We start from the raw sequence: 18,447 nt of genomic DNA, 5'->3' as shown, positions 1-18,447 counted from the left end.
ATAATAATAATAAGGAGAGAGCAAAGAAGATCAAAATTATAAGATCTACATATTTAGATTATACATATACACTCACCTAAAGGATTATTAGGAACACCTGTTCAATTTCTCATTAATGCAATTATCTAATCAACCAATCACATGGCAGTTGCTTCAATGCATTTAGGGGTGTGGTCCTGGTCAAGACAATCTCCTGAACTCCAAACTGAATGTCAGAATGGGAAAGAAAGGTGATTTAAGCAATTTTGAGCATGGCATGGTTGTTGGTGCCAGACGGGCCGGTCTGAGTATTTCACAATCTGCTCAGTTACTGGGATTTTCACGCACAACCATTTCTAGGGTTTACAAAGAATGGTGTGCAAAGAGAAAACATCCAGTATGCGGCAGTCCTGTGGGCGAAAATGCCTTGTTGATGCTAGAGGTCAGAGGAGAATGGGCCGACTGATTCAAGCTGATAGAAGAGCAACTTTGACTGAAATAACCACTCGTTACAACCGAGGTATGCAGCAAAGCATTTGTGAAGCCACAACACGCACAACCTTGAGGCGGATGGGCTACAACAGCAGAAGACCCCACCGGGTACCACTCATCTCCACTACAAATAGGAAAAAGAGGCTACAATTTGCACGAGCTCACCAAAATTGGACAGTTGAAGACTGGAAAAATGTTGCCTGGTCTGATGAGTCTCGATTTCTGTTGAGACATTCAAATGGTAGAGTCAGAATTTGGCATAAACAGAATGAGAACATGGATCCATCATGGATCCTTGTTACCACTGTGCAGGCTGGTGGTGGTGGTGTAATGGTGTGGGGGATGTTTTCTTGGCACACTTTAGGCCCCTTAGTGCCAATTGGGCATCGTTTAAATGCCACGGCCTACCTGAGCATTGTTTCTGACCATGTCCATCCCTTTATGACCACCATGTACCCATCCTCTGATGGCTACTTCCAGCAGGATAATGCACCATGTCACAAAGCTCGAATCATTTCAAATTGGTTTCTTGAACATGACAATGAGTTCACTGTACTAAAATGGCCCCCGCAGTCACCAGATCTCAACCCAATAGAGCATCTTTGGGATGTGGTGGAACGGGAGCTTCGTGCCCTGGATGTGCATCCCAGAAATCTCCATCAACTGCAAGATGCTATCCTATCAATATGGGCCAACATTTCTAAAGAATGCTTTCAGCACCTTGTTGAATCAATGCCACGTAGAATTAAGGCAGTTCTGAAGGCGAAAGGGGGTCAAACACCGTATTAGTATGGTGTTCCTAATAATCCTTTAGGTGAGTGTAGATTCACTTAATCTGGGGCATGACCAGTACATATGTACCAGAGTTGCTTGCTTTCATTGATCACATTCAGAAGAAACATTTGGTGTATGCTTACATTACTTTTAGCATGGCGAATCACTTTAAATAGTATGCTGCTGTAGATGTCCATGTTCAAGACAACGTCAGTGTTCCTTACAAGCCTCACATCATCATCTAGTACGTGCACAACTACTTATACATTAACTATCTAACCTTGTCTTAGCTGATTTTTAAACAGCAGAGCACATTATGTGTGTATTGATAGCAGCTTTTAATTCACAGGTGGCAACACGAAAGAAGCAAAAGTCTCGTATTGTGTGGAGCCATCCTCATTCAATGTACTGGTGGTATGTTACAGTTCCTGGGTTTAGCCAAACACAGTTAATTCAAACTTTCAGAGTGTTCTGCGAGTCCAAGGGTCCATGTGTTCGGGAAGCTGTTCTGCGACTGATTTAGTCTGTACTGCTGCAGTTTAACCATCTGGAATCTGAGGCCTCTCACCCACTTTCGAGGTAGTCTAACATGCCATGACATTTTTAAATATTTCACCAATTTAAAAAAACATTTATCCAGAAATACTACAAATGCTTTTACTCAGCACAATCTCAGCACCAATAATCTAAGACCACTCAGAATGTCATTATTCAACTTCAAACATACACTTTTCAAAAACCTATTTCCAGAAGTGCTGGGAATTTTTTTTTTAAATGACATCATAAACATTTCTAGCCAAGACTCTGGAGCTAATGGACACCGGTTTTGGCTACACATAAGTGAATGAGATATTCTGAAATTTTATGTGGTTTGATTACTAAAATATTAGAACTTTAGTACCTTACAGTGCAGTGCAGTGTTAGACCTTGTGTGTCTCCGTTACTTGTAATAGTAGTGTGGTTATTTGTGTGAAGTGCTTTTGTGGGCTACAGTACAAAAAGCTGCTTTGTTCGCTAACCATCTTTTTTATTTTCATTTTTGCCGCTTCCATGCTTCAGTTTGATAAATATGTTCACATTTCCCAAAAGCTCCCGTTAGCAACTTAGATTCAGTTGCAAGGTTCCTACTCTGTAAGTGGCTAACGTAATCAGCAACTATGCTTTTGGGAAACGTACCATGTTGCATTGTTTATGTGAATTGTACAAATGTTTTTACGGCAAAAATTAATATTTTAAGTAAAATGTTATTTCCAGCAAATACAATCAATACGATTTTAAGAGTGAACTCTGAGATTGGGACCCGGATACTTTGATGTTACTGTTTGCTGTCATCAAGGACAAACAGAACGGAGCCAGGGCACCATACGGCCAAGTTGGTAAGTGTCATTGACCGTTACATTCCTGTCACCCAGGCAGCAAATGGTAGTCAATTTACCAAAATGCCTTTGTTACGTCCCGGTCTAGGGTCAGACGCAACAAAAGGTGGAGTGAGACCACTATTTTGGTATTTGTGGTGGGTTTATTAATGGTGGGAACCACTTCAGGAGCCGACAAGGCCAAAATAACAAACAAAACACCTCTAACTGGAACCTAAACAAGATACCACTTACCTAACCCAAACAACAGAAAACAAAGGTACATAAAACTAATCTATCTCCCTGACTAATTCCAAAACAGTGAGAAAACTTAATCAAAGCAAAATGGCGTCGTGCTCCCTACTTCCCTAGCTACCCACGGAGAACCTCAATGGGTGCAGATATGTACAGAAATTTACAGATGTTTACAGAACAGAATCCACAGCAACCAAATCCAAAGAAAAGGGCTAGGCAGAAATCAATGGTCAAACAGCAAAAGGGGCCAAGCACAATAAATCATCAATCATATAGCAAATAACAAACAAAGTACAAAGCAAGAGGCCTCCCTCTTCTTGGCCTGGACAGGCCTTATAAAGGAAGTGAATCTGGGACATAGGAGGAAACCCGGCCAATCAAAGCAGAGGGGAAGGTGATGAAACAGTGGGCAGGGCCAGGAACAGAATGACACCCCCCCACACAGAAACATCCGCCCCTATAGGGAGTAACTTGTCCCTGGGGGTCGTAACACCTTACATCTGTAAGGTTTGTAAATTTAGGACAATTTCAGTTCTTGCATTCAGGGAGCACGTGAAGATTCACTGAAATCTTTTAAAACTTAGATTTTCTTGTGGGGTAGCAGATTATGTCCTGCTACACCTGCTATGTTTAATGATCTTGAAATCCCCTTGCACAGGTGGGGTGTTACACCAGTAGCACATGTAGAAGGAGCTGGTTTAGCATACGAAAATGACGGTTGTAGCCATGTGTCTACAAATTTTTCAGCATTGCATGAGTATCTTCAGTTGCATATTAAAAATGGGGCAAAAGTGTGTTGCCCCTGTTGTGGTTTTACACCAATTTTTATACAAGTTCTTATCATTTAACAATATTTCATCACTTAAGCATCATCATTCCTTCAACCATTCACAATCATTGTTTTTTTCCCTTAATCCACAACCCTAGGTGATAAGTTTGTTCATCATTTCTTTTACCATTTGATCCCTCAGCCGAACATAATGGTGGCGCAACCATCTCCACATGGTTTTTTAAAAATGCTCAGCCGTGAACTTCTGGTGAACTCTGGTGAATCCCTTCCTTCAGTAGTAAACCTTGGCAGCTTCAGCCTGTTGCACATTGTCTATTTAGAGGGTTGATATTATATTTGTCCTTCAACATAGTGATAAGGAATAACACTAATAAAGACGGATATTCATACATTCAGGGCTAACATAAAGTAGCTAACAGATGACAAAGGTTGCAAATACATTCTCAGTTGATTACATTGTGTTGATTACATTGTAATGATTACATCATGGGCATTTGGCAAGCTTTTTAATAATATTATAATGATTATATTTTGTGTTGTATAGTGCCAAATAATTTTCCATATATTTCCCCCCTTTGGGACTCCAAAGAGTCCCACACACAATTCTGTCCATCCAGCCTAGGAGGGAGGGCAAAAACCCTAAAAGCTAGGGAAATTCCACCTCTAGTCCGCCAGGGGCGTGGCCCCCCTTCGGGGTCCATGGCTGACATGGCTCACAAGCTATCAACACTCAGAATCAACCAACAACAGAAAAGGGGGTACAGTAGTAAATGGAGGGGAGGATCGCCATATAATGAACTCCCCAGGATACATTGCATATATTATCAGAATCTACCATATGCTCAATACAGAAACATATACAGTACAGGCCAAAAGTTTGGACACACCTTCTCATTCAATGTGTTTTCTTTATTTTCAAGACCATTTACATTGGTAGATTCTCACTGAAGGCATCAAACGGTTTTCAAATGGTTTTCACTTCACAGGTGTGCCTTATCAGGGTTAAGTAGTGGAATTTCTTGCTTTATCAATGGGGTTTGCGTTTAGTTGGACGATCATTTATTTTTCAACAGGACAATGACCCCAAACACACCTCCAGGCTGTGTAAGGGCTATTTGACCAAGAAGGAGAGTGATGGAGTGCTGCGGCAGATGACCTGGCCTCCACAGTCACCGGACCTGAACCCAATCGAGATGGTTTGGGGTGAGCTGGACCGCAGAGTGAAGGCAAAGGGGCCAACAAGTGCTAAACACCTCTGGTAACTCCTTCAAGACTGTTGGGAAACCATTTCAGGTGACTACCTCTTGGAGCTCATCGAGAGAATGCCAAGAGTGTGCAAAGCAGTAATCAGAGCAAAGGGTGGCTATTTTGAAGAAACTAGAATATAAAACATGTTTTCAGTTATTTCACCTTTTTTGTTAAGTACATAACTCCACATGTGTTCATTCATAGTTTTGATGCCTTCAGTGAGAATCTACCAACCTGGTCATGAAAATAAAGAAAACACATTGAATGAGAAGGTGTGTCCAAACTTTTGGCCTGTACTGTATGTCTAATACAAGGATAACAAAGGTTAACTGATAACACTGCAGACTATAACAGACACTCTGTCGTGAGCAGGAAAGTACCAGGTGTCGTGGGAGGCAGGCATGCTCCAGCGTGTCCAGCACGGAGTATTCACAGGTGGTACAGCTGAACTTCAGCTATGGGCAGGAGCGCATCCAAGGTGTCTATGTCGCCATCCATTTCCGTCTTGGTCCAAGGTTGCCGCTCCAAATGGTCCTCCCACCATTGCAGCTATAGTTGCCTGGAGAGACAGTGCTCTTCCCAGTAAGGAGCGAACAAGTGGAACTACACAACAAAAGATTAGTAGCAGAGCAAGAATGAGCACAGCACCCACACAGAGCGCTTTCATAAGGGTTTGCTGCCAACTGCCCCACATATTATACCACCAGTCAAACAACCTGTCATGTTGTCCCGCATTCCATACCATCTCGTCCTGCAACCCCTGCAGCTTTCACATAGCCTCAGTAAATGAACCATCCTGGGCTGTATTATTGGGAATAAACATACAGCACTGATCCCCGAACAGTACACACACTCCCCCTTTTTCTGCCAGGAGCCAATCCAGGGCCATCCTGTTCTGTCAGGCCATCAGACTGGTGACCTGAAGTTGCTCCCCCAGAGATGCGAGTGCCTCCTGAGTATAGTTGGTAAACCCCTGCTGATTATAGTACAAATAATTTATTCACTCCACATTTTTGTTAAGAGTAGGCCAAACAAATATTGATTCAAACCCTGCAGCTATCTCACTTCTCACCTTACATTTCTCTGGAATGGCCCTCGGCTGACCATGTATACATCGGGATCATCATCATAATTCGCAACAAACCTACGGGACCTAGACGGCTGTATTCCAGAGTATATATCCACCTGGCTAGCTATCATCACCCTAGTGCAGAGGCCTCCCCAATTATATGGGAGAGTAGGCCTCAATCCTCCCTCCTGACCACACAGCCACCATGTATCTGCCAGAGGCACACTCTGGTTCTCTAGTGCATCCAGCAGAATACTCGTTACTTCTCTATTCTGTTCTTGGTCACCTTTCACATCCCAAACAGTTCCACAGTTTCCCCAGAAGATGCCTACCGCCTCTGTCCCATTATTCTTAAAACACTCATAAGTAGGTCCCTTGAAAAAACTCAATTTCTGCCCCATACTATCTCGCTGTCCCCCTTCCCAGGTCCTAAACTGCCCACAATGCTTTTCCACCCTGTATGCATATTTAGTATTTCCCTGGTATATCAGGCATCGATATGGGCAATACACTGCATGCACACTTTCGGATTAGATTTAGGTTTGCACACTTTGTCAGGGGTCCAACTATCCTGACACAGATCCTTCCAGAGTCTTCTAACCCTCTCCATTTCCCATTCTTCACAATGTTTATTAGTGTACAGGAACGGGACTACCCGAGCTGGAGGGTCAGAACTTGCAACACCACAAAATCCTCCTGCCGTAATGAAGTAGCGGTATACTCAGCCCATTTATACCACCAATTTCCACTCTTATGTTTTGCTAACCCATCCAGGTCCACTTCATCTTGGTATATTCTACAATTTGCTCGCTCTCCTCACTCCCATAGCTCCCACCTACATCTCTCCACTGTTGCTCATTGTCATCTGAGAGGTTATTCAGCATCAGTGGACCAGGTTGAGTCAGTGAAGTCAATTGTCCTGAACTCTCCTGTCCTGTGGTCCGGCTGTGCACCCAGACTTGAAGGGCCTGCTATATCATTAGCATCACCAGTATCGTCACTGTCAGCCCTATCATAACCCACAGCTCCGTGTCCTGTCTGGGGTGGCTGGTCTGCTTGCAACATGCTCTCTTGACCCTCACTCTGCTCTGAACTTGAATATGGCTGCACCCCAAGCTGTGGAGGTCCTCCGGGAGCTCCATCAGGGCCATCTGAGTCAAAGGCATCTGCATCCTCTGTGTCGTTTGCGGTGACTATCTGCCTCCACTGTGGTACTCTAGTGCAGTGGTTCAAATGGTACCAAGTATTACTCCCTTCTACCTGTACCGCTGTTGTTGTGGCTCATGTCACCTTGAAGGGTCCCTCTTGTGGGGCTCATGCCACTTTCGTCGGAACACTCGCAGGTAGACTTTATCTCCTGGAAAGATGACTGGCTCCCCCTGGTCTGTGTCTTCTTTCTGTGCTTTCTCCTTTTCCTGTTTGGAAATAGCTTTGTGTATTTTGGTTAGACTCTTCATGTACAACTTTAATTCACCTCGCAGCTGGTCTAGGTTGGGCCCCTTATACGGCCCCCTCCAAGTCGATCCAGGTATTGGTCTCCCTGTCAGCATTTCACGTGGAGACAGATGTGTCACCCTGTGCATCTCGATCCGATACGCCATCAAGGCTAATGGCAGTGCGTACACCCAGTTCATTTTCGTGGTGGCACAGATCTTATTCATCTTCTGCTTAAGTGTGCCATTCACTCTCTCCACCATGCCCTGCGACTGAGGGTGATACACACATCCCAACCTTTGTTTTATTCTCAGCTGTTGAACCACTAACTTAGTGACTCTCCCCACAAAGGCAGCTCCATTATCAGAGCTTATCTCAGTTGGTATCCCAAACCTCGGTATCACCTCTCTGACCAGGAATTTCACCACTGTTATCGCCCCTATGTCCTTGGACGGTATTGCCTCCACTCATCTGCTGATCCACAATCACTAGCATATATCGCTTTCCATATGTTGTTTTTCCCATGTCCACATAGTCCATCACTAAGTGTCTAAACGGTCCCTCAGCGACTGGAATGTGCCCTATTGGGGCCTTAATTGCTTTGCGCGCATTGTTTTCAATGCACACCGCACATTCTGACAGCCTTGCTTCCACCATTGCTTGCAGCTGTGGTGCCCAGAAACCTTGCCATTTAATTTTGCGTAACACCTCCCCCCTTGCACAATGGTCAAGACCATGCGCATCCGTTATCAAAACGTTCACCAGAGACAGAGGTGCAGCCAAAAGTCCCTCATGGTTGCGATACAGACCATTAGCGTCCTTAGAGGCCCCCCTTTGTAACCACACAGAGGCCTCGTATGGGCCAGAACGCTCCTGCAGGGCCACCAGATCAGAAACAGTAAGGTCCGGCTCCACAGTCACCATAGGCAAAAGGTGAGCAGTCCTTGCCTGTGCAGCCGCCCCGGCTGCCTCATCAGCGGCAGCATTGCCTCGAATAACAAAGTCACGACCTTTGCGGTGGGGCCGACACTTAACAATAGCCAAATGCTTAGGACGCATCTTTGCCAGAAGCAACTCCAAAATCTGATTATGATGCTGAATGGGTGAGCCGTCACTTTTGCGAAACCCCCTCTGCTTCCAGACTGCTCCAAACAGATGGCATACACCGTGTGTGTGTGTAGATTGTAAACGTCTTATGCTGTCCTTGCCAACATGCTGCAGTCAAGGCCTTTAGCTCCGCCAATTGAGCTGAACAGGGCTGCGCCGCTGGCTATGAAACGAGTGTGTAAAAATCATCACCCTGAGCCTGAACTACAGCAAACCCAGCCTTCAAGGCGTCTCCATCTCTCCAGCACGAGCCATCCATAAACAAAACCTATTTACAATGGGAGTATAAACCAAGCACTCATGTGGCTGCCCCTCATCCTCCAGGGGAATGATGTCCACAGGGTTCACTGTAGTGCAGCGCTTTATTGTCACATCGGGGTAAGTGAGAAATGCTAAGTATGCTAGCTGCCGTGCCGGGATCAACACAAACTTGGCCTTGTCTATGAGGTTCACCACCTTATGTGAAGTGTAAATTGTCACTGGATAACCCATTGTTATGGCAGTGGCCTTGAGCCACATTGTCCAGCTTCATACTGTAGTATGCCAATGGCTGCTTCCGCCTGCCAGGACACAAGTCCTGAGTCAGCAGGGCCATCCCAAAGCCATCCTTCCTGTTCCCGACATACAGATGAAACGGCTTGGTGTAGTCTGGGAGGCCCAGAGCAGGTGTGCTCTGCAGCTCCTTCTTGATGGATTCAATTGTCACTGTGGCATCATTAGTCCAAATTAAGGGGACCTTCAAATTAGTGTGGCCCTCCTCCTTCATCAATGCCCGCAATGGTGCCACCTTCACAGCGTCCTCAATCCAGTCCATGCTAAACTCTGTCATCCGTAGGAAAGTCAGCATTTGTGACACAGTCAAAGGTTTCGGAGCCTTAGTGATCCCCTCCAGCTGCTCTGCCACTATAGCTTTCCTCCCATGGCTAATCTCATGCCCCCAGTACGTAACCTGCTCTTGGCAGTACTTTTCGGAGCCAAATTCTGGGCCCTATACACAAACAGTGCCTATGTCCCCCCCCCCCAAAAAAAAAAAAAAAACAGCCTAATCACACAAGACTTCACTGGAATTTGGTTTTATTTGTAGAATGATTAAAAGCTATAATAGGAAATGTCACCAAAGGTAGCCTAACATCATAGGCCTGCATGAAAATTTACGAGCTCCACTTTACGTCCTTAAAGATCATGTGTTTCCTGTGGAGGTGACGTATTTCTGGTGGAGCTCCACTCTACAGGCGTCTGCAGCTAGACCCTCTTGAAGAAAATAGCTTACATTAAATGAACTGATTATTAAACACTTCAATACCACCGCGAACTTACACATAGCTTAACATGATGTAGTCTAGATAAGTCTAAATAATTTTTTTTGTTTGCTTAACCCCCTGGGTTTCGACGATGCCGCGTATCTTTCCAAGAGGGTCTAATTGCAGACGCCTGTAGAGTGGCGCTCCACCGGAAATATGTCACCTCCACAGGAAACACGTGATCTTTAAGGGCTTAAAGTGGAGCTCCAGTTAGGGTTAGGGTTAAGGTTAAGGTTAGGGTTTATTCGCTGTGACGCAGTTTATTCGCTGTGACACAGTTGAGGCCACGTGTTTCCTGTGGAGGTGACGTATTTCCGGTGGAGCTCTACTCTACAGGCGTCTGTAGCTGGACCCTTCTCATTTTCTTTCACATTTGGGCTCACCTTTCTTGGGAAAAAAGTTTGTAAGCAGTTGCTTTCACTCATTTCTTTTTTTGTTTCTTTCCTGCCTCTCTTTTCTTTTTTGAAAACCGGATTTAGCTTTCTTTGGCATCATCTTCCATCACGGATTCAGCTCATTCAGCAGAATGACCGCTAAATTAAATGCACCTAGTTAAAAAGCCCGGTGAAGACTAAACCATTGCAGGGGGTGAGGGTGCTTGTCCTCAGGCACTGTAAGCTAGGACACAATTCAATCCGTCAACTGATTTATTTTCCCACAAAAATGACATTTACATTAGTTAGCAACATTTATTGTGATCTTTGAATAATATTAATATTTAAAGGAAAAAAAATTCCAGATTCCTTAGGGGCCCTCCCCCCACATGAGTGAGCAAATTGTAGAATATACCAAGATGAAGTGGACCTGGATGGGTTAGCAAAACATAAGAGTGGAAATTGGTGGTATAGATGGGCTGAGTATACCGCTACTTCATTAGGGAAGGAGGATTGTGTGGTGTGTGCAACTTCTGACCCTCCAGCTCGGGTAGTCCCGTTCCTCCTTCAATTTTAAGGTTTTTTGTCTTTGAAGGAAATATGACATCTTACAATTTAGATATTTTCTAATTTATTCTTATTTCTAATTTCACAGCATGTCCTCTTTAGTGTACAACAGGAATAAATATGTTTCCTAATATCAGTGAAAAGAGAGACCAAAAACAAAATTTCCACTGCAATGAACATAAATGAATGGGTGGGGTATCAGGAGGATATTTACATTTTTGTCCCTTAATCTCCACTGGAGCAGATTTAGAAATATGCTGCACTTGTCCCGAGAATCCTATGGTCCTGACCTTTTCAGCGGACCGGGGGATATGACTGGCATCTTTTAGTCCTACACAACTGTAGGTGGCTGCAGTGTCTATCATCATTGGTATTACTTTGCCATTTGAATCTGCAGCATCGGCTCAGCCTCAGACCCCTTACTCAACATTGGCATCTGTGGTCCCCCTTTAGGATTCTCTGGACATCCCTAAAATAAACATCCCTGGGCCCACGGGTTGATCAGGCCCTGTGGTCTGCTATTCTTTAACTGCGGATTGCCACTCCTTCCCTATTTGGCATTGGACCTACAGGGCCTCCTAGATTAACCGGGGCCACAGGGTGTCTCTGGCTCTCCCCCAGAAAGGGTGGATTCGGGCAGACTCTACACATATGGCCGGGCTGATTGCAATTCCAGCATACCGGCTCAGGTGGCCTGTTCCCCAGTCTCCCCAGAGACTAGAATCACCTGATTTGTGGGAAATTAAGTGCCCTCTGGTCACTCTTCCACCTATCATATCTACTCTCTCTGTTCCAATCAGGGACCGGAGGCCAATTAGTATCCTGGGGGGGGGCCAGGGACAGGAGACTGCAGGCTGTCCACAGGCTGCTCCAGGGGGCTTGGGTCCGGAGAGACCACTGGTGCCTGGACTTTTTCCTTTTTGGCGGTCAGCTCTCGAGCTGCATCTGATTCAATTTCTTTGTCAGTTCCCTCTCACGCTCTTTAGCAGAGTCCTCCTCCTCTCTGTACAAGTCAATAACATGGATCAGCTGCTCACGGTACTGCTCCTCAGGCATAGTAATGAGTCCCACAACTTGCCTTAGCCTGCTTCTGACTGGCTTAGGGAGCGCGTCCTGCAGTGCCCTCCGGTACAGACCTCTGAATGCCGGATTCTGCAGGTCCTGCTCTGTCTCAGTGCGCCATCGCTTTTCTTGAGCTTGCAGATAAGCAGCTGGGCTCTCCCCCTCCTTAATGGGCTCCACCTTCATTTCAACCACACTCAGGTGTGGAGGAAACATTACTCGCAGCTGGTGCCAGAGGTTAGCACGGTAACCGTCAAAGTGACATGCATCATTCACAGGAGTCCCTGTCGCCGCTGCCAGGCCACTGCTTCGCAGCAGTCTCTCCATTCCGTCTACCCCCAAAACACGAGCCAGAACCGCCTTTATGTCCCCTATTGCCAGGAGCCGTCCCATAGTTTCCTCCTCAAATGCTTTTATCCATTTTCCGGCTCCTTCTGCCAGAACTGGAAGCAGGCCTTCCAGATCCTGTCCTGCCCACGGCACATACTGTGTCTGTGCTCCTTTCACCACCAGGGGGAGCATCGGAGTGTACCTGGTGGGAGGCTTCACAGCCCTCCTGCTTCTCACTTTCCGTTTCTGTCTCCTTCTCCTGAAACTGACTCCATCCTTTAGATGGAGGGTTAGGGGTGTCCAGCAGATGCACCAGCCCTTCTGCATTACTACCACTTGCTCCGTACCCCACCTTTATCTCACTCCCTTGTTTCTCAGACCCACATGCCTGGCCTTATGTTATTATCTCACTCCCTCGCAGTCCTTCATCCACAGCCTGCCACAGCAATGCACTCACTTCCCTGTATCCATCTAAACAACTTGTCGTTACTTTCTGCTCCCTACTTGCTTCATCCTTCTGTGTCACCTCACCTCTGAATTCTACCTTCCCATCTATTACTGGAAACTGACCCTGATATGAAGGAGGGGGGGCTTCCACTAACGGGTACTGACTTTGATACGACGGCAGCCATATTTCTTCCTGCCTCATCCCTTCTTTCTCACCCCCCTTCTTCTCATTTAGTGCCTTTCTCATTACTTTCTGCTCCCTTCTGCAGACCTCTCCCTTTGCTTTAAATAACCTCAGTACCTCCAGTTCCTCACTCCTTTTCTTTTTACGCCTTTCTGTGTTCTTATTAGCCTTATGATACTTTATCAGAGTCTCCATCTCCTCACACACTTCCACATCCCATGTGCCCCCTCTAGGCCACTTAGTTACCAGGGCCTTTGTTCTATTCCCCCACTTTTTATACATCTTTTCTGTCCTCGCTTTAAGCAGGGGGTGCTCTCTCCTCAACTGCTGTACTGGTGTTTCTGCTGCCTTTACCGGGGCCTGCATTTTAATGCTTTCCTGCACTCTACTGTCACTTGGGCTGTTTTCCTGTCTGGTATAAAAGTTAACAAATTTTCTCACAGTCAACCCGTGCTCTGTTGTTTTCCTTTCTTTTTCTTAATAAGAATTCTCTCCCTGGCTGTACCTACTTCACCTTGACGTGCCATTACCTCTAAATCAGGGGTCTCCAACTCCGGTCCTGGAGAGCTACTATCCAGTTGGTTTTCTATCCTACCTGGCTTCTGATGAACCACACCAGTTCTCAGGTAAATACCAGGAGCAGGTGTGGCTCATCAGTAGCCAGGTAGGATAGAAAACCAACTGGATAGTAACTCTCCAGGACCGGAGTTGGAGACCCCTGCTCTAAATTATTTGTTTTCTACTTACTCCTAACATTGCACCCAATTATCCATGAGGACTCGTATACTGAAGCCCCCCTCCTGCCAAATCCTCAGACTTCTCCTTTTTTCTTTTTAATCAGCCTGATTTACGTTTGTCTGCCCACCATACACATAAGCCTCCTTACGCTTTCTTGGCTAAACTCCCTAATTCCATGAGAGGTCACAAAAACCTCTTGTTTATGTACTGTTTTTCTCTCGTAAAAATGTGTTCTAATACCCTTAATCTCTGGACTTAGTCTCTATAGTCTATAGAACCTTCTAATCACACCATTTCATTCAAAAAACATTATTTTATGATTTGTCAAAGTTCTAAACTGCTCTATCCAGTCCCCTTGCTTGCTGTTTTTGGGGATCCAGTTGTTACTTCAGCTATGGCGAGCCCCATAAACAGTGAATCAACCCATAACTTATAAATTATGGAGTGAATGAGAGTTACTTTATGGAAAATCGTGCCATGTTTTATCTTCAAATGCGGGCAAAATGTTGTCAGCCACTGTAATTCAGAAATTTATTGAGAACTTCCAGGAGGTGCACGATAGTAGTACAGCCCATCTTTTGTATAGAATGCAGCAAGAACTGACCAAGTTAAATGTGCTTGAAATTATATTAAAGAACTGGTAACACTTTACTTAAAGCTGTCATTTATAGTGCATTATAGACACCTTTATAATGCATTAAAATGGTCAGTATAAGAATTAATAAAGCATTACAGCATCTTGCATTGAAAGTCTTAAGACTTTACAATGTTGATGTAAGTGCCCAAAGCCTTTCTGTTGTCTTTCAATTCATTGCTTGTAGGCCATATGACAGAATCATATTGGGAGAAAAGAAACCCCAGTGGAAAACAGATTTATACTATTATTAGTGGTAGTAATATTATTTAACCATAGAAACTAAAACAAAAGTTATATACTGGTTACATGCGGTAATTTCTTGTGTATTCCTTATTACTTTCTTTCTTATGCTTTTCACAAGTGACTACTACTCCTGCTGATGCAGAGAACCAATTGTCTCCCCATCAGCCTAAGGCTAATCATGCTAGGTAAGATTTCTATTCAGTAAAACATATTACATTGAAGATAAATTTCTAGTATTGGCAAAGCAAATTAGTTTATTTTTGTAGCATCTCTGCTGAAAATAATAAATGTTCAAAAATATGCCTGAAACGGGAGAGCAGGTGCAATGTGCAGATAAGGTAGTAGTGTTGTTACTAGCTTAATGTTTCACTTATTCTGCAGGAGGCAACATCCTGAGTGCATCAAAATGGATGTTGTCATTTGAGGGGCATGTTGCACATTCAACTCCAGTGCCTGACTTCGCCACTGCCTTGGTTGTGCTTTTTGCCAGTTATGTGTTCAGCATTGAATATCAGGTGGAAGCAGCCAGAACACTCGAATTTCTTCAGAGGTACGGTTCATATTTTGTCTCTTTACATCACTTTTTATTTACATTAATTTAACCTGTAATTATATTGCTATTACTATTCATTTGTGTTTTTAAGTTATATACATTTGTTCATCATATCCCTGAACATTTTTATGTTCTTATATAAAATTATAGTATGTTATAGTTGGCAACATACCACTCTCAATATTTATGTCCTTTTCAGTTGACCCTAACCAGAATAATACCTACAATTATCAAAGTTAGATATTTTTGCTGGTTTTCATATTCTTGTAGGTTCCTAGTCAGGATTAATACTGATTCCAGCAAGTGCAGTGCCAGTATCCACAGGAGCCAAAAAACTGGGAAACTGGTAATACGGAAGATGCACATATGAACTCATATGTCAGTTCCTTCATTAGAGACTTCACCGAGCTTGATTGGCAAAATGACTAGACATAGGTGAGTTTTACTACTTGGGCTTTAAACTGACAGTAGTGGTAAAACATCCCAAAAGACTCCATGTACTGTAAATGTTCAAAATCACATTTTATTATTCAGGGACACAGAGGAACATAGTGGATGTAACTGAAAAAATTGTTGAGATGCAAGCAGTTTTGTCATTTTTTCCAATAATGTGAAGACTTTAACAGCTTTGAAAACAAAGAATTGTTCAGCGTTACACTGTTAGTGAAGAAGAATTTATTTAGAAAGGACACGGTCTACAAAGGCATAGCCTTTGCGGACTGCGTACTTCAAAGGTTGAATTATAAATGTTGGGAAATGGGATGGTCTGGCCTAAGAATAATTTCCTATCTGCGTCACCAGCTGTTCCCGCCTTTACCCTTGCGTCATGAAGCGCCACTCCTATCGACTGGCCTGGGACACTCCCACTTTACATCCATGCTATGAATCTTGGCATAGGTTGGGCTGGGAAGGATGCATTTCTAGAATGCATTTGAAGGAGACTTGTAATGTGTGATATTAATATTGACATTGCAAGCTATGCACAAACGATTCTCATATCGCAGCTTGGTCGAGATTAGGCTTTTGCCAACCTGCCTACTGTATGTACATTAGACCGCGGTATAAGGTATTTTCATAAACAACCTTATTTTTCAATACAAAAATCTTGGTGATGCCACGCCCTGCTTACGTCCCTTCCGTTCTCTCTCCCCAATGTGGCTCTAATGAACCACACCAATTAATTATTTGTCTTGCCTCTCATTTCAGCCCTCGTGTGACTCACTACAGCTGCCTCTTGTCTACGGCTGCACGATATATCGTTTCAGCATTGTCATCACGATGTACGCACGTGCAATAGTCACATCGCAGGACATCCAATGTCAAATAACACAAATTAAATTAAGCGGCGTGGGCAACGCTTTTGGTGTTCTTATTCTTAAACAATCCACAAAAGTCTGTCTAATATAATTTAGGTCAATTTAAAGGTTTTTGGATACGGAGCCGACACGGAGCTTTGCACGCGCAGCTAACAAACATGTCGATCACAGAATGACCCACCAATCACAAACATTCTTGATCCCAGCACTAACCACCTTCCTTAGTTTAATGCTCATGCTCTGTTTAGTACTGATTAAGTTGTCATTACCATTATATTTGGGCAAAATCAGCTCAATCTCTCTAGAATGATTAATTATACCAATAGAGCTATTGAACTAATTCGATTTTTAAAAATCCTAATATCGCAATATATATTGCAGAAAGAATAAATATTGCAATGTGATTTTTTCTCAATATCGTGCAGCCCTCCTCTTGTCTGCTCCCTCGTCAATGGTGTTATAAAGTGCCTGCCAGTCTTCTGCTCCTGAGCCCAGTCACTGATGCCATCCTTGGCTTGTTTGTAAATGTTGCTCCTGTCTGTTACCTGCTTCCTTTATGTTTTCCAGCCCTTGGTTTTAATCCCTCATGATCCTTTTGCTTTGCTCCTGCTCCCAAATAAAGCCCCGTTAGGTTTTGCCCCAAATCTTGCTCCCGTGTCCTTCTTCCAGCTATACATTGTGACAGTGACAGCTAAGAGTGGCTCAGACCAACCTTAAGAAACTATTTTTTGCATATGGTATACTTAACTAAGGACATTTTGGAAAACACGTTGGAGCATTAAGAGACAACTTAAGGTAGAATATACGAGTGACATAGCATGAAGAAGGTACGGGGAAATGCACCCCAAGTTTCTAAAAACAAAAAAAAGGAAATCATTCTTTTGGGAAAAATACCACATGTTATATTGTTACAATTAACAGAATCACTGTTAATAACTGAAACAGATATTTCAGAGGCAAAGATGTAAACCTACTATTACCTGAAAATCATGTGCACTTCCAAAAAACAAAACTATCGTTCCTCTGAAATATTCACAACATTTTATTAATCAGAACTGACTAGAGTGTTAGACCTAGATACTGGTAATGAATAAGTCACTTCGGTTGAAAAAGTTGAAAATTAAGGAAAGAAATTACCAGACGTGCAGAGAAGGCTTATAGCATTTTCTCTGACACACAGGCCAAGACTTTGAAGAGCTGTTGACATCTCAGGTGTAAGTGTCTAAGAAATGGAGAAACAAGTCAGGTCAGGTTACTTTATTTGAACAGTCCTCATCCATAGACACTAGGGGTGTAACAATATACTCAGCCGACGAGATGAGACAGGATATTGGGTTCATGAGAACGAGACTAGACGATATTATAACAGTATTTTAAGGAAAACTTCAAAGAGGAAATATATTACTGGAAACTAGCCTTTTATTTGATTAATTTGAATGACAAAAATGCTAAATAATGCAGATGTATGGTGAAATGTGTTAAATAATCACCATCATCATATGCAGTAAAGAACAAAACAAAACAAATACAATAAAATGAAATACTGTTTTACTATAACTGAAATATTAATTTGTGTGATGGCTGCTGGAACGAAACTGTTTTTGTGTCGTTGTGTTCTACACTTTGGGATTGTAAACCTGCAACCAGAGGGATGAAGCTGAGACTCAGAGATCGAAGGGTGGGAGTTGTCCCTTAGAACTGAGCTAGTTACAGTGGTACCTCAGAACTTAAACTTAATCCGTTCAGAACTCGGGTTCGAATCCTAAAATGTATGAGTTCTGATCGAATTTTCCCCATAAGAAATAATGGAAAATCAATTAAAATTACACCTGAATATGTTTCTTTTTTTAGCATTTAAACACAAAATGAACAGGATAAAACAAGAGCATACTGTATACTAAACACATCTAAGCACATTTATCAAAACAGTAATTTGTAAAGTAAGAAAATAAATGTATCCAAACAATGTGGCATGGACCTAATTAGTGCTGAGCATTTGAAATATGCCAGTTTGAGGCTTGCCCTTCTACTAGCTCTCAGCTTCACTGGTTTGATGATCCATGGAATATTGCCAGGTTCAATGATATCTACCTTACTTGTCCCAGTTATTAAGGATAAAGTGGGAAAAGTTAGTTGCCTGGATAACTATAGGCCCATAGCGTTAGCCAGCACCTTATCTAAGGTTATGGAAA

General features: G+C 43.4%; 1 long non-coding RNA gene across 2 annotated transcripts; it reads left to right on the top strand.

Annotated features, from left to right (window-relative positions):
• Window positions 1-1,607: 1,607 nt before the first annotated feature.
• LOC111840509 (uncharacterized) lies at window positions 1,608-16,888 on the top strand. Of its 2 annotated transcripts, XR_011985684.1 has the most exons (6): window positions 1,608-1,824; window positions 2,500-2,621; window positions 14,505-14,571; window positions 14,768-14,936; window positions 15,210-15,374; window positions 16,146-16,888. It is a non-coding gene; the product is annotated as an uncharacterized lncRNA (long non-coding RNA). The 2 variants fall into 2 exon arrangements; XR_002837434.2 differs by having other exon boundaries at window positions 15,210-16,888.
• The last annotated feature ends 1,559 nt before the right edge of the window (window positions 16,889-18,447 follow it).

The sequence above is a fragment of the Paramormyrops kingsleyae genome, chromosome 25 (genome assembly GCF_048594095.1).
Source record: "Paramormyrops kingsleyae isolate MSU_618 chromosome 25, PKINGS_0.4, whole genome shotgun sequence".
In the NCBI taxonomy this organism is placed as follows: domain Eukaryota; kingdom Metazoa; phylum Chordata; class Actinopteri; order Osteoglossiformes; family Mormyridae; genus Paramormyrops; species Paramormyrops kingsleyae.
The sequence above is the reverse complement of the archived record's forward strand: the minus strand, read 5'-3'. Positions and strand labels throughout refer to the sequence as shown.